At 38.0% G+C, this 16415-nt stretch overlaps 1 protein-coding gene across 2 annotated transcripts in view; it reads right to left on the bottom strand.

The window, feature by feature from the left end:
- The window catches only part of LOC145439314 (contactin-associated protein-like 2), a 39627-nt gene that overhangs the window by 17580 nt on the left and 5632 nt on the right, over positions 1 to 16415 (bottom strand). The window lies entirely within an intron of this gene.

A 16415-nucleotide genomic window follows, 5' to 3' on the forward strand; every position in this document is an offset into this window, starting at 1 on the left:
TTAGTCGAAAAACATGATACCAATAAATTTGAAACATCAATCTTCAGGAAACCGACATTCACTGGCCAATACATTTGTTGGAATTCATTTAGTTCTAGACGCAGAAAAATCAACCTCATAGGCACCCTCGTGCATACAGCGTTGATCATATGTTCGGGTAATAAACTGAACTCAGAACTTGACAATATCCGCAAAATCTTACTTGATAACGGTTACCCTTAACATGTCATCAACCGCGGTATAGAGACGAAAGTAACGCAATTCAATGCAGAAAAGTCAACAGAGCCTATTACGAACAACCAAAGATGTTTGCATCCATCCACCTTGGATAGTGCCTATTTCCACCCGCTTTGAAAAGCAATTGATTTCAGCGGTCAATAAGTGTTACGACACATTGAAGACCAACGTGACTTTCACGACAACGCAACTGCTCCCTGCAACACGTGCTTTCCGCACTTCAACAAAGCAATGTAGTTTACGAATTTAAGTGTCACTGTGATTGTGGCTTCGTGGGAAGAACGTCAAAGCGCTTGCAGGAACGCATAAATGAGCATGTCCCTAGATTCATTAGAACACGCTCGGTGAAAAGCTCATCCTTAACTCATCCGCTCAAGATTGATGCAGAACAATCAAAGGCCATAAATTCTGCAGTTGGCAAACACTTGTTGGATAATCCCGCCTGTGCGAAAAATTATCGAGACGACAGATTTCGCATACTCGGACAAGGGGCACTTTCCTTTGAGTGCCTTGGAGTCGACTTTTATCAAAATACACCAGCCAAGGCTGTGTCAACAAAAAGAGTTCGTGTATCATCTAAAAATAGTACATTGAACGCTCTCGTATTCGACATTTCGTGCTGGTGACGTCATATTTTGTGTTACGATTGTTGATATACGCTGTTCTTTTGAATTCTCTACTAGTTGCTGACGATTACCCCTGATGAGTGTCAGCCGAAAATATTCGGGTTCATTTCAATATGAATATACTATTCAATTCGACATACATATATAGTATCCCTGATGTAATCCTCGAAACTGCGACAACAGGCTGCTAAGTTAGATTTCAAAAACACTGACGCTATCGTGTGAATTTTTTTCGTTTCGGTCAGTCTTTTGAAATGGTGCCAATCAGACCAGACCAGACCAACCAGAGGTGGTCAGTAACGAAGTACTTCTACTTTTTTGAAGTACTCAAGTAGTTATACTCTACTTCTGGTAGTTACTCAAGTAGATCTAATTTTGCTGCTTCTGCTTCCACTTGGTAATTTATACTGACCTACTTTTCGCTATTTTCAGTTTGTCAAGTAGAAGTACTGTAATCCTCCAATTAGAAGGAGGGACTGGGGAATTTCGGGGCTGTTTTCACGGAGTACCAACATCAAGTTTTCATAGCTTAGAAGTTTCGTCGCGCTTCGCGCAAAGTACATATGGGGTGAAAAATATGTTTTAACAAAAGTATTGTGAATAGGCTATGAAATAGGTAGCGGATTGCATGGCTCTGTGCACACCGTATTGTCACCCATATCAAATATTTCATCGCTGTAAATATGACCCATAATAACGTTTGAAACTACCGTTTCGCAACCTAGCATTTACCTAGCATTTACCTATCATGTCGTAGTCTAGCAGCCCAGCATGGCATGTCCTATTTTGGTAAAGTGGTCTCTGACTTTTTTGAGCGTCAGACCTGCTTTAGCAGACCGCTTTTGCTTCTATGTGGACAAGTGACATGGATTCTATTTTCCGCTTTTCAAACGTAGTATTTGTTCTGCTCTTTTAATTCGTAGTATCACACTTTGGGTTACTTAGTTTCACTTCCTTTGTCTGGAGAACTCACATGTCGAAGTTTAAAAGCAAGTGTAGTAATGCCTCCATTTTCTGAAAATAAAATTACTCTATGTGGCATTTTTACGATCCACCATATTTTTGTTAACGTATACTAATCTCTCAAAGCGCCAACACCGTATCGGATACAGCTTTTCGGTATTGCTCCTCCACTAAACTACGGGCCATATATTATAGGCGAGGGCGCCCGACCATGACATTTTTTAAAACTGGGTGTTCGAGTGAACAAATATGAGTATCGCAGTTTCGCAGCGATACTATCATTTGCATCCCATGATGGGGACGACCGCTTATGCTGTCGAACATTGATACCTCCTGTGATGCATCAATATGAATCTATCTCTCTGCACGTTCCGCATAGCTCAATTTGCATTTTGCACAGTCAATGCGAACGTATTATGACCGTTTTCACAACTACTTACCTACTAAATTGAGTAGATTTACCGTCAGTCAATTCTACTTCTACTTCAAGTGGTCTTAGATCGCTTTCAAAAGAAGTACTTCTACCTGTACTTAAGTAGATTTTGTGTCGCTACTTCTACTTCTACTTGAGTAGCTTTCTTGACTACTTTGACCACCTCTGGCCGTCACAGCATGTTATTGGCGTGACTCCTACTTTGCAGTACAAGGCTGATGATATATGTTCAAAGTGGCAATATCACACAGCACTCTGGCCATTCTGCTGCTACCATCCATAACAACGAGTGAATCAGGCGGTATAATTCGGGAACAGATGTAGAGGTCAGTTGTTTTATTGTAAACGAATTGCTGCTGATATCTTGCGTTGGGGTAGCCTATATGTGTCAAAATTACGCAAGTGTCAGTTATTTGTACAAAATGATGCGAGTGTGTATCGCAGGCTCTATCTATATCAATATAGTTCTCAAATTTTTTGACCTCGCGGCAACCCAGCAGATCGAATACATTGAGAGTAACAATTGGAAAGCTGATGACTATAATGGATCATTGACCCACGTTATATCACTGTTCGTACAAATATTCTGATGATATTGACTGAAAAGCACGTTCATGACTTTCGGTCAAGTCTCGATAGCACGGTCTAATTGCCGGTATTGTATTTTTGGGTCTCCACCATCAGCTGAACAGCGATGACCTCGTGACCTCAATGACTTTTTTTTACTCATCAGATTCTCAAATGCTATTACTCAGAATTCCAATTTTCGTTTTATGTCGAAAACTTCGTTTAGCTCATTTCTTCGTGGTACCCCTGAGCAGCCCAGCCGGCACGACTAGTCTATTTATACCAGGTTAAAAATATGACCCGTTGATGTGGCTAGATGGCCAAAATAAACCGACAAAAATGTCCTCCAGCGTCTATTCCTTCTCCATGAGTATCTAACGAACATTTGATAAAGTTATCGTCATGCTGAAGTGTGTAACTTATGTGTGTCGTGTGTAACTTATGTCACTCATAACCGATATGTCTGCGTTATTTTTCAAATTAGTGAAGAAGCATACTTCAATATAGTTGTACGAGTAAGAAGAAGGCTAGAATTATCGCTATGGCCTGAAGTATAGATTGTCAGTTCTGGAATATGAATCCAACTCTACGGCAAGTCATTCGACATTCGCGATTTAAGAAAATTATGCCACGCAGAAGACTATACTGCGGTTGCATCAAAATATTTAAGAAAAAAAACGTTATAATCTTTCCAACAGATGCCAATAATGTAAAATGTTCAATTCACGAGGGCATTTCTTTATTGCGACCGGAAAGGCAATATGTGCTCTCTATTAAGTACACTCAAAATTAGATATTAATGTATAGACATACTTTTACTTCAGCGCTCTCATATGTCATTCAGAAGCTTTATATATTGCAAGTTATACATGTACACACACAAGAAATATTTACTTTCAGTGTTAAGAGCTCAGATCATAGTTAATTAATTGCATTGTTCCGCCACATCCCATGACAGAAAAAAAATGTTCGTGAAGCGAGGTTACACTTAAACGCAGAAATATTCCTAAACTTCTCCGAATTCCATTATGTGGTAAATGTGAGTAGTTAGTATGATCGGTCGTGATGTGCCTGGGGCTCTTATGGCGGGGTGGCGATTCGCCTGGAAACCCGGGGTGGCGATTCGCCTCTTATCTCTTATGGCGGGGCCGCGATTCGCCATGTGTTCTTATGGGTGCGGTCGTGATTCGCCTTTTCGGGTATAGGCCGCGGTCGTGATTCGCCGTGAAAACTCGTGGTCGTGACTCGCCTTTTTTGCTATAGGCGGTGGCGGCGATTCGCCTGTCGTGTATTCTTACGGGTTCTGTGGTGATTCACCATGTGTTCTTATGGGCGCGGTCGTGATTCGTACTTTCAGGCATCTCTCGCGCGGTGTTGAATATGTACGAGTCACCAACAATAACCGCACAAACGGAAACGTGGTTTGTTGTGAGGATTAAGCAGTGCGTGCGACAGACGGCGATTCGAATATCAACAATAGTCGCGTTCGCAAACTAACACTTCAAAAAGATGTGAAATATTTGTAAAATCCTACGATCGCTCACAAGATACAACTTCCGGCATATCAATCTATCACTCAATACACAACCGAAGTTGAATTGTAATTGAATGCATAAATTTATCACCTCGACATCAAAATTCGAAAACAACAACTTGATGCTTTATGTTCTCACTCTAATTTCATGATAAGTGTAATAAGTGTCGAATAACAGATACACCACCGGCGAGACTTGAATACCAACAAATTGTCACTTATTTCTATTCTAGCCGTAATCCTCTGTGAAGTTAACGCTTATTCAAAAAGGTGTGAAATATTTGCAAAACCCCGCGATCACTGACAAGATAATGTCTCGGACATAACCAATTAACCATCTTTCACGACTTGGTGTCATAACCATACCGATCGCTCACGCGGTGAAATTTTAGTAATCAGTTTGTCACAGACCTTGATTTCGCTGGTAAGATTTAACAAGTAACGAATAATAGACCGCCAGTGTCGGTAACTTGAATAGCGACAAATTGTCACTTATTTCCGCTCTAACCCTAATCCTTTGTGAAGTGAACGCTTATTCAAAAGGGTGTGATATCATTTTAAAATCCAACGACCACTCACCGGATAATGCTTCAGACATAGCAATCCCTCATACCCGCTCACAAGGTAATATTTCGGTAATTAGTTTGTCCCAGAGCCGTCGCAGACGGTGATTCGAAAACCAACAATTTGTCACTTTCCCGCGATCGCTATACGTTTCACGCCTCCCGAATAGTGGCTGACTTTAGTTGCGTGATAAGATCCATGAAAATATTCAATCAATGTGTTAGTTTGTCAACTTGAAATGTAACTCACTACACAAATCAAGTTGAATCGTATTTGAAAGTATTGATTCGACCCTACTCAAATCCTTTGACAAATCCTATTAACGCGATCTGTTGAATCGAACGTAACCTGAATATTACTGACGCCAACATTCACCCGCATCGGATCATTCACACATTCCACGCCGCTGTTTTAACACTTATAGAATCAATACCAACTATCTCTAACCCGATAATATTCAATCATTTTGGTAATTTACCAACTTTAAATCCATTCGCGGGATGTACTAAAGGTAAATCCAAATAATCCAGAATGAAATATTTGGACTTTGACATTGCGTGAATTGAAATAGGTTTGACAAACATGACTACCAACTTTCACCCAGTCACATTTCAAGATTATACTTTGAAACAATCCTTGAAACTGACAACTCTATTCACGACTCCGCGTTTCCGTTTGTAAAATAGAGTTTCAGAAATACTATCACTATGACAACTCAACATTTTAACATCTCGCCATGCACAAACGAGTAAAATACAAAAACCTTGGTAAGTCAATCCGTTTGTAGTAACTCACCAAACCAAAACAAAAAGTGTCCGTATGAAAAGTAGACAAGACTACGCGAGTAATCACTACAACCCACAAACATACCAACTCAGTTGTATCCATACCCCATATTTTTTATTCAACTGTAAGATGAAGTAATTACTACTTGGCGCGCGGTTTGAGATTAACACATTACATTTGAGTATACGAGATTTGAATGTCTGACCAACGTAGTTGAGAATTCTTACAATCGAACGCAGGTGTTATATTGAAAATTTTCACGAATTGACACATTGATTTTGACATATGAGATTTTGTAATAGTCGATCATGAATTGATTATTAAATTATGACATTATTAGACCAGGGTTGTGTTGAAGGTTATTACGATACCAACAAACTTTTCAGAAACATTGTTATTGACATATCGATTTGTAAAACTAGATTAACATGTCTGAAATGTTTTGATTGGGAAGATTAAGCCGTGTTCGTAAAAACCACGCAGCGTATTGTGGAAATCAGGAAATAATTTACAAATGTAATTGTCTCCAGTAACCAAGACTAAAGATGAAACAACAATTTTCTTTGTTGAACAATAACCGGTACAATACTTTATCGTCGTAATCTGCAGTGGGAATTGAAACACTTTCGCACATTTCCCGGTGTCAAGATATCACACTAGGTGAATTGACATATCGCCGCTTGATTAATGCTTAATCCGTTCGCACCATTTCACATACTTTGATCATTACAAAAGTAAATTGGAATATGTTTGCTAGATGCATTCAATTCAGTTAGAAATGTCTGGTGCACAACAATCGTAATATCAAAAAAGTACTTGCTACACTGTTATTTGCTAAACGTGTTTTGTATTGTTGTTCATTTGTAGTATTGATTGTTCTTGAACCCTCAAATAATAATTCCCGACATGAAACCAAGCCACTGGAAGTCGTTACCATCACGAAGAAACAATGTGTACGATGTTTGTCAAATGTATCCTACCCGGCCACCAGAAAACAATTTTCACTCGAAATGAAACCAATGTGATGGTCTCCATTCGATATTTTGTTTGTGTCAAATACTTTACAATGATCACATTTGAGTGGTTGAGGTTTACATCATCAAGCTGTTATTTGTGAATCAAGATTTCGGTAAACTTGTAAATGTATCGTTTAACTAACCAACATTTAGTGATTGTTGAACATACGACTTCGAAATACTGCATTGATCGTAATTTCCATCATCGTGATAATCGAAGTACATTTCTTTCGAATTCGTAACAACCGGCGTTTCTACGATATGATAAATTTTTGACAAGTTATGCTTAGAAGATTGGTTGCATATCGCGAAAAATAATATACCACTCATATTGATACTGTTACTCCATTGATCGATATTTTCAAACGAGTAAAATTTATTACTTGAGTTTCTCCGCTTAATGTAAATGCAAACTCAGCCGTCTTTTAACATCACAAAGGCATTGATAAAAAGTAGGCAATCAAACACAACACTTTGTACGACACTAATTATTGTTCCACACATCTCATTTCATACTAAGTGTATACGAAAGATATTCACGACACATGAAAATATTCGCTCATGCTACGAACATACGCAATGATTGGTGGTGCTTTCAAACTGTTTCGATATCACAAGAACTTTATTGTCTGAATGGGTGTTCATGTATCTTAATAATCAAATAGTTCAACACAAAACTAGTACTAACAGAAACATCAGAGAGTTGTTTACACAAAAGTTTGTATGTGTACAGTATGCGAATACCATGTGTAAGTCCAGCACAATTGCAGTATCCATCCGAGTTTAGTCAACACAAATTTATTACAACGGAGCCACGTAAACTTTCGTGAAAGAAAAGCATACTCACTTCCAGAGGGTTATGTCAACACCATAGCAGTAAATCAGCTACTCCAACAACAAAGTCCATATGTTTCTAGCCACGATCCTTACATCTTTCACATAGATCAATCTACTTTGCTAACAAAAAGTGCTGAGTCATCACATGATCGCCCTCACAACAAAACAGCTAGTAGATATTATCATTCAAAATATTCCTAACCCTTTACACACCAGTGACAAATCATACAACGAATATGTTTTGTGGGTCGAATTGTTGTTCAGTGTCAAGTCTACCTGTTGAAACGTACATTAAAACAGCGCAATTCAATTAAAACCACGAATCTATTTTCATTTCCTCACAAACTGTCACATACAGAAAAATAAATTTTATTCCGCCAAAACATACTTGTAACCAATCGCTTTCATTAAACACACAACACCATAAAAGTATTTACTTTCTACAACATAGACATTCCGATGTAGTCAAGAAATATTTTTATTAATCAAAATCATCGACTTCTGTTTACGGCGTTAGTGTGTGCATGTCATACATGTGGGATCCGTATTAAAATGGACACGACACGACTGAATGTAAGGAGATAGAAGTCTATCGCATAGATTTACATGTGGTCTTCGCTACGGTTTCAAAAAACGAATCATCTCTTTTGCATTGATCGAGACCGAGCAAGTTAGTTAATGGCCATGATTGTGTTTGTCATATGCGAATGATAGGGTTACTGTCAAATCTAGATACAACAACCTTCTGGCACTCATAATAGCAATTTCATTCTCTCCCTTCGTAATTGTAGACTCACGACAAGTATATTGTACAACTCGACAGCTACGTTTAACAACACCAACGACACTAAACATACGATACCTACCCAAGTAAAATTACCATTTTCACCTGGAGGTCAGTCGTTACCTGAGTAAAAATACCATTATTCTTTGGAGATTTATCGTTTAATCAGAGTAACAAAACATTTTCACTTGGGGGTCTATCGTTTCCAAGAGTAACAAGCCCCCCTTTTCTTTGGAAATATATTTTTTCCCTGGGTAACAAACCTTTTTCACTTGGAAATATATTTTTTCTCTGGATAACAAACCTTTATCACTTGGAAATATATTTTTTCCCTGAGCAACAAACCTTTTTCACTTGGGAATATATTTTTTCTCTGGATAACAAACCTTTTTCACTTGGAAATATATTTTTTCTCTGGGTAACAAACCTTTTGCACTTGGAAATATATTTTTTCCCTGAGCAACAAACCATTTCACTCGGTGGGTCGTCGTTTACCTGAGTAAAAATATCATTTTCCATTGGAGATCTGGCGTTTACCCATTGTAACAAACCTTTTTCGCTTGGAAATATATTTTTTCCTTGAGCAACATACCATTTTTACTTGGAAATATATTTTTTCCTTGAGCAACAGACCATTTTTACTTGGAAATATATTTTTTCCCTGAGCAACAAACCATTTTCACATGAAAATATATTTTTTCCCTGAGCAACAAACCATTTTCACATGAAAATATATTTTTTCCCTGATCAACAAACCATTTCACTCGGCGGGTCGTCGTTTACCTGAGTAAAAATATCATTTTCCTTTGGAGACCCATTGTAACAATACATTTTCACTTGGAAATCTGTCGTTTACCTGAGTACCAATACCGTTTTCACTTGGAAATCTATCTTTTCCCTGGGTAACAATACCATTTTCGTTTTGAAAACTGACAACCACACCGGTCAATTTGATATTTTTTGTATATTGTTACAACAGACAGCGACAAAATATACACCAACAACGACTCCGATACATTTGTCTAATCAAATATTCACTTGCTCTGATGCATCCCATCAAAATCATTGGATACTCGCATGCAATAACAATGTGCTGTTGTACATCGACATGTATGTTTTCGGAATTGGTGAAAAAAGGGGTTTCCGATATGTCCGTGATGTCCGGGTTCGTGCTTTGGATTTTCCAGAGTCAAAATGTCTGAATAAAACACCTTCTCGACTTTGGTAACTGGTTGATACATGGATAATGGCGTTTGGAAAACGGATGAATTTATGTTCCCCATCGCGCTGACAACATCGGGTTACTTGTGAGTTTCCTCAGATCTGTTTACTATATTGTGTCTTTACTGGTCAATACATGTCGCTCCAGTCAGCTGAAACCGGATCACTAATATGAGAAAGTGTGTGGACCGGATCCGGATATTCACTCATGACCCAACGACCGATATTCAAGTAAACATGTTACAGACCGTGTTTTGTCTCCATGAAAAATACCAATGCATACACCATCACATCAAGTACGTCACGATTGTTCACAAGTATTCACGTAAACGAGGTGTACATACAATTTGTCGGTGTACAAACATCATGGAAAACAAATTCATGTTCTCAAGTCTCATCATGCGACGACTCTGTATATTCAATGTGGGCATAGAGGACTTGGAGACAAGCAAGCAGCCATATTTGGACGTAACATGGTCTTAGTTTGAACCGACCGCCACCCAACTTGTGAAAAATCAATCTCACACGAGTACAGCCCTTTCACGGATTCACACCTTGATTTTGCAAGATTGTTCGGATTCTCAGGTAGACTTGTATCGCAATACAGACTTCGACATAATCGAGTTGCGTAACTCGCTCAATCCCTCCACGTATTGTTCGTCCTAACCTGCGAACTTTTTTGCTGCGACCGCAGTGTTTCACCTGGTATAATGTATTTGGCGATCACCATCGTTATCAATCTTTCACGCGATGAATATGTCAGATGTCGCTACTCCCACATAACGACTACAGATAAACATCCTGAGCAGTGACTCCAGATTGAAATCGTAAACAGGGACTCTGTGTGTGTGTGAATCTCGAGTTCGATTACGATTAGATAATGTAATCCAAAGTGTGTCTCTGCAAGTTGGAGGCTTATTTCGTCTTAAAGGTTGATTTCGTGTTAATCACACCGCAAGAGGGTGCTGTCTCGTAATTCTACATGTCGTTATAAAACGCGGCTGGAAACTTTTGGTCTAGTTGATCCAGCTACGTATTGAAACGGTTCACCCACGCAGACCACTGAGAAAACGTTGTCGTTACCTGACTATATGCACGAGTAAATATGGGACTACGCGTAACTGTCCATCGGTTTCTTTGGCCTCACACCGTGGTTTTACGACACAGACAAGATGCAGCGGTGGAAATATTGAAAATGAAAAACGATACCTTGGTGACATTAGATTTGGATTTTACACCTGATGAACCATACACTCGATTGGTACATTGGGATGACAACTCTATCGTCGAGGTCGAGGGAAAAGAAATGTACAGATTTGTTGGTGTTGTGGATATTCAGTGAAAATCAGGGTATATGGTTGTTAATGGTTCGCATATTTGACTGAGAATATATCGGTACGCGTAATGCACTGTCCATTGTATCATGTCACCAAGTCCTCTATGCTCACATTGAATGTACAGAGTCGTCGCATGATGAGACTTGAGAACATGAATTTGTTTTCCATGATGTTTGTACACCGACAAATTGTATGTACACCTCGTTTACGTGAATACTTGTGAACAATCGTGACGTACTTGATGTGATGGTGTATGCATTGGTATTTTTCATGGAGACAAAACACGGTCTGTAACATGTTTACTTGAATATCGGTCGTTGGGTCATGAGTGAATATCCGGATCCGGTCCACACACTTTCTCATATTAGTGATCCGGTTTCAGCTGACTGGAGCGACATGTATTGACCAGTAAAGACACAATATAGTAAACAGATCTGAGGAAACTCACAAGTAACCCGATGTTGTCAGCGCGATGGGGAACATAAATTCATCCGTTTTCCAAACGCCATTATCCATGTATCAACCAGTTACCAAAGTCGAGAAGGTGTTTTATTCAGACATTTTGACTCTGGAAAATCCAAAGCACGAACCCGGACATCACGGACATATCGGAAACCCCTTTATTCACCAATTCCGAAAACATACATGTCGATGTACAACAGCACATTGTTATTGCATGCGAGTATCCAATGATTTTGATGGGATGCATCAGAGCAAGTGAATATTTGATTAGACAAATGTATCGGAGTCGTTGTTGGTGTATATTTTGTCGCTGTCTGTTGTAACAATATACAAAAAATATCAAATTGACCGGTGTGGTTGTCAGTTTTCAAAACGAAAATGGTATTGTTACCCAGGGAAAAGATAGATTTCCAAGTGAAAACGGTATTGGTACTCAGGTAAACGACAGATTTCCAAGTGAAAATGTATTGTTACAATGGGTCTCCAAAGGAAAATGATATTTTTACTCAGGTAAACGACGACCCGCCGAGTGAAATGGTTTGTTGATCAGGGAAAAAATATATTTTCATGTGAAAATGGTTTGTTGCTCAGGGAAAAAATATATTTTCATGTGAAAATGGTTTGTTGCTCAGGGAAAAAATATATTTCCAAGTAAAAATGGTCTGTTGCTCAAGGAAAAAATATATTTCCAAGTAAAAATGGTATGTTGCTCAAGGAAAAAATATATTTCCAAGCGAAAAAGGTTTGTTACAATGGGTAAACGCCAGATCTCCAATGGAAAATGATATTTTTACTAAGGTAAACGACGACCCACCGAGTGAAATGGTTTGTTGCTCAGGGAAAAAATATATTTCCAAGTGCAAAAGGTTTGTTACCCAAAGAAAAAATATATTTCCAAGTGAAAAAGGTTTGTTATCCAGAGAAAAAATATATTCCCAAGTGAAAAAGGTTTGTTGCTCAGGGAAAAAATATATTTCCAAGTGATAAAGGTTTGTTATCCAGAGAAAAAATATATTTCCAAGTGAAAAAGGTTTGTTACCCAGGGAAAAAATATATTTCCAAAGAAAAGGGGGGCTTGTTACTCTTGGAAACGATAGACCCCCAAGTGAAAATGTTTTGTTACTCTGATTAAACGATAAATCTCCAAAGAATAATGGTATTTTTACTCAGGTAACGACTGACCTCCAGGTGAAAATGGTAATTTTACTTGGGTAGGTATCGTATGTTTAGTGTCGTTGGTGTTGTTAAACGTAGCTGTCGAGTTGTACAATATACTTGTCGTGAGTCTACAATTACGAAGGGAGAGAATGAAATTGCTATTATGAGTGCCAGAAGGTTGTTGTATCTAGATTTGACAGTAACCCTATCATTCGCATATGACAAACACAATCATGGCCATTAACTAACTTGCTCGGTCTCGATCAATGCAAAAGAGATGATTCGTTTTTTGAAACCGTAGCGAAGACCACATGTAAATCTATGCGATAGACTTCTATCTCCTTACATTCAGTCGTGTCGTGTCCATTTTAATACGGATCCCACATGTATGACATGCACACACTAACGCCGTAAACAGAAGTCGATGATTTTGATTAATAAAAATATTTCTTGACTACATCGGAATGTCTATGTTGTAGAAAGTAAATACTTTTATGGTGTTGTGTGTTTAATGAAAGCGATTGGTTACAAGTATGTTTTGGCGGAATAAAATTTATTTTTCTGTATGTGACAGTTTGTGAGGAAATGAAAATAGATTCGTGGTTTTAATTGAATTGCGCTGTTTTAATGTACGTTTCAACAGGTAGACTTGACACTGAACAACAATTCGACCCACAAAACATATTCGTTGTATGATTTGTCACTGGTGTGTAAAGGGTTAGGAATATTTTGAATGATAATATCTACTAGCTGTTTTGTTGTGAGGGCGATCATGTGATGACTCAGCACTTTTCGTTAGCAAAGTAGATTGATCTATGTGAAAGATGTAAGGATCGTGGCTAGAAACATATGGACTTTGTTGTTGGAGTAGCTGATTTACTGCTATGGTGTTGACATAACCCTCTGGAAGTGAGTATGCTTTTCTTTCACGAAAGTTTACGTGGCTCCGTTGTAATAAATTTGTGTTGACTAAACTCGGATGGATACTGCAATTGTGCTGGACTTACACATGGTATTCGCATACTGTACACATACAAACTTTTGTGTAAACAACTCTCTGATGTTTCTGTTAGTACTAGTTTTGTGTTGAACTATTTGATTATTAAGATACATGAACACCCATTCAGACAATAAAGTTCTTGTGATATCGAAACAGTTTGAAAGCACCACCAATCATTGCGTATGTTCGTAGCATGAGCGAATATTTTCATGTGTCGTGAATATCTTTCGTATACACTTAGTATGAAATGAGATGTGTGGAACAATAATTAGTGTCGTACAAAGTGTTGTGTTTGATTGCCTACTTTTTATCAATGCCTTTGTGATGTTAAAAGACGGCTGAGTTTGCATTTACATTAAGCGGAGAAACTCAAGTAATAAATTTTACTCGTTTGAAAATATCGATCAATGGAGTAACAGTATCAATATGAGTGGTATATTATTTTTCGCGATATGCAACCAATCTTCTAAGCATAACTTGTCAAAAATTTATCATATCGTAGAAACGCCGGTTGTTACGAATTCGAAAGAAATGTACTTCGATTATCACGATGATGGAAATTACGATCAATGCAGTATTTCGAAGTCGTATGTTCAACAATCACTAAATGTTGGTTAGTTAAACGATACATTTACAAGTTTACCGAAATCTTGATTCACAAATAACAGCTTGATGATGTAAACCTCAACCACTCAAATGTGATCATTGTAAAGTATTTGACACAAACAAAATATCGAATGGAGACCATCACATTGGTTTCATTTCGAGTGAAAATTGTTTTCTGGTGGCCGGGTAGGATACATTTGACAAACATCGTACACATTGTTTCTTCGTGATGGTAACGACTTCCAGTGGCTTGGTTTCATGTCGGGAATTATTATTTGAGGGTTCAAGAACAATCAATACTACAAATGAACAACAATACAAAACACGTTTAGCAAATAACAGTGTAGCAAGTACTTTTTTGATATTACGATTGTTGTGCACCAGACATTTCTAACTGAATTGAATGCATCTAGCAAACATATTCCAATTTACTTTTGTAATGATCAAAGTATGTGAAATGGTGCGAACGGATTAAGCATTAATCAAGCGGCGATATGTCAATTCACCTAGTGTGATATCTTGACACCGGGAAATGTGCGAAAGTGTTTCAATTCCCACTGCAGATTACGACGATAAAGTATTGTACCGGTTATTGTTCAACAAAGAAAATTGTTGTTTCATCTTTAGTCTTGGTTACTGGAGACAATTACATTTGTAAATTATTTCCTGATTTCCACAATACGCTGCGTGGTTTTTACGAACACGGCTTAATCTTCCCAATCAAAACATTTCAGACATGTTAATCTAGTTTTACAAATCGATATGTCAATAACAATGTTTCTGAAAAGTTTGTTGGTATCGTAATAACCTTCAACACAACCCTGGTCTAATAATGTCATAATTTAATAATCAATTCATGATCGACTATTACAAAATCTCATATGTCAAAATCAATGTGTCAATTCGTGAAAATTTTCAATATAACACCTGCGTTCGATTGTAAGAATTCTCAACTACGTTGGTCAGACATTCAAATCTCGTATACTCAAATGTAATGTGTTAATCTCAAACCGCGCGCCAAGTAGTAATTACTTCATCTTACAGTTGAGTAAAAAATATGGGATATGGATACAACTGAGTTGGTATGTTTGTGGGTTGTAGTGATTACTCGCGTAGTCTTGTCTACTTTTCATACGGACACTTTTTGTTTTGGTTTGGTGAGTTACTACAAACGGATTGACTTACCAAGGTTTTTGTATTTTACTCGTTTGTGCATGGCGAGATGTTAAAATGTTGAGTTGTCATAGTGATAGTATTTCTGAAACTCTATTTTACAAACGGAAACGCGGAGTCGTGAATAGAGTTGTCAGTTTCAAGGATTGTTTCAAAGTATAATCTTGAAATGTGACTGGGTGAAAGTTGGTAGTCATGTTTGTCAAACCTATTTCAATTCACGCAATGTCAAAGTCCAAATATTTCATTCTGGATTATTTGGATTTACCTTTAGTACATCCCGCGAATGGATTTAAAGTTGGTAAATTACCAAAATGATTGAATATTATCGGGTTAGAGATAGTTGGTATTGATTCTATAAGTGTTAAAACAGCGGCGTGGAATGTGTGAATGATCCGATGCGGGTGAATGTTGGCGTCAGTAATATTCAGGTTACGTTCGATTCAACAGATCGCGTTAATAGGATTTGTCAAAGGATTTGAGTAGGGTCGAATCAATACTTTCAAATACGATTCAACTTGATTTGTGTAGTGAGTTACATTTCAAGTTGACAAACTAACACATTGATTGAATATTTTCATGGATCTTATCACGCAACTAAAGTCAGCCACTATTCGGGAGGCGTGAAACGTATAGCGATCGCGGGAAAGTGACAAATTGTTGGTTTTCGAATCACCGTCTGCGACGGCTCTGGGACAAACTAATTACCGAAATATTACCTTGTGAGCGGGTATGAGGGATTGCTATGTCTGAAGCATTATCCGGTGAGTGGTCGTTGGATTTTAAAATGATATCACACCCTTTTGAATAAGCGTTCACTTCACAAAGGATTAGGGTTAGAGCGGAAATAAGTGACAATTTGTCGCTATTCAAGTTACCGACACTGGCGGTCTATTATTCGTTACTTGTTAAATCTTACCAGCGAAATCAAGGTCTGTGACAAACTGATTACTAAAATTTCACCGCGTGAGCGATCGGTATGGTTATGACACCAAGTCGTGAAAGATGGTTAATTGGTTATGTCCGAGACATTATCTTGTCAGTGATCGCGGGGTTTTGCAAATATTTCACACCTTTTTGAATAAGCGTTAACTTCACAGAGGATTACGGC

Source organism: Botryllus schlosseri, chromosome 5 (genome assembly GCF_051294905.1).
Source record: "Botryllus schlosseri isolate E-star chromosome 5, Bs_hap1, whole genome shotgun sequence".
NCBI lineage: Eukaryota > Metazoa > Chordata > Ascidiacea > Stolidobranchia > Styelidae > Botryllus > Botryllus schlosseri.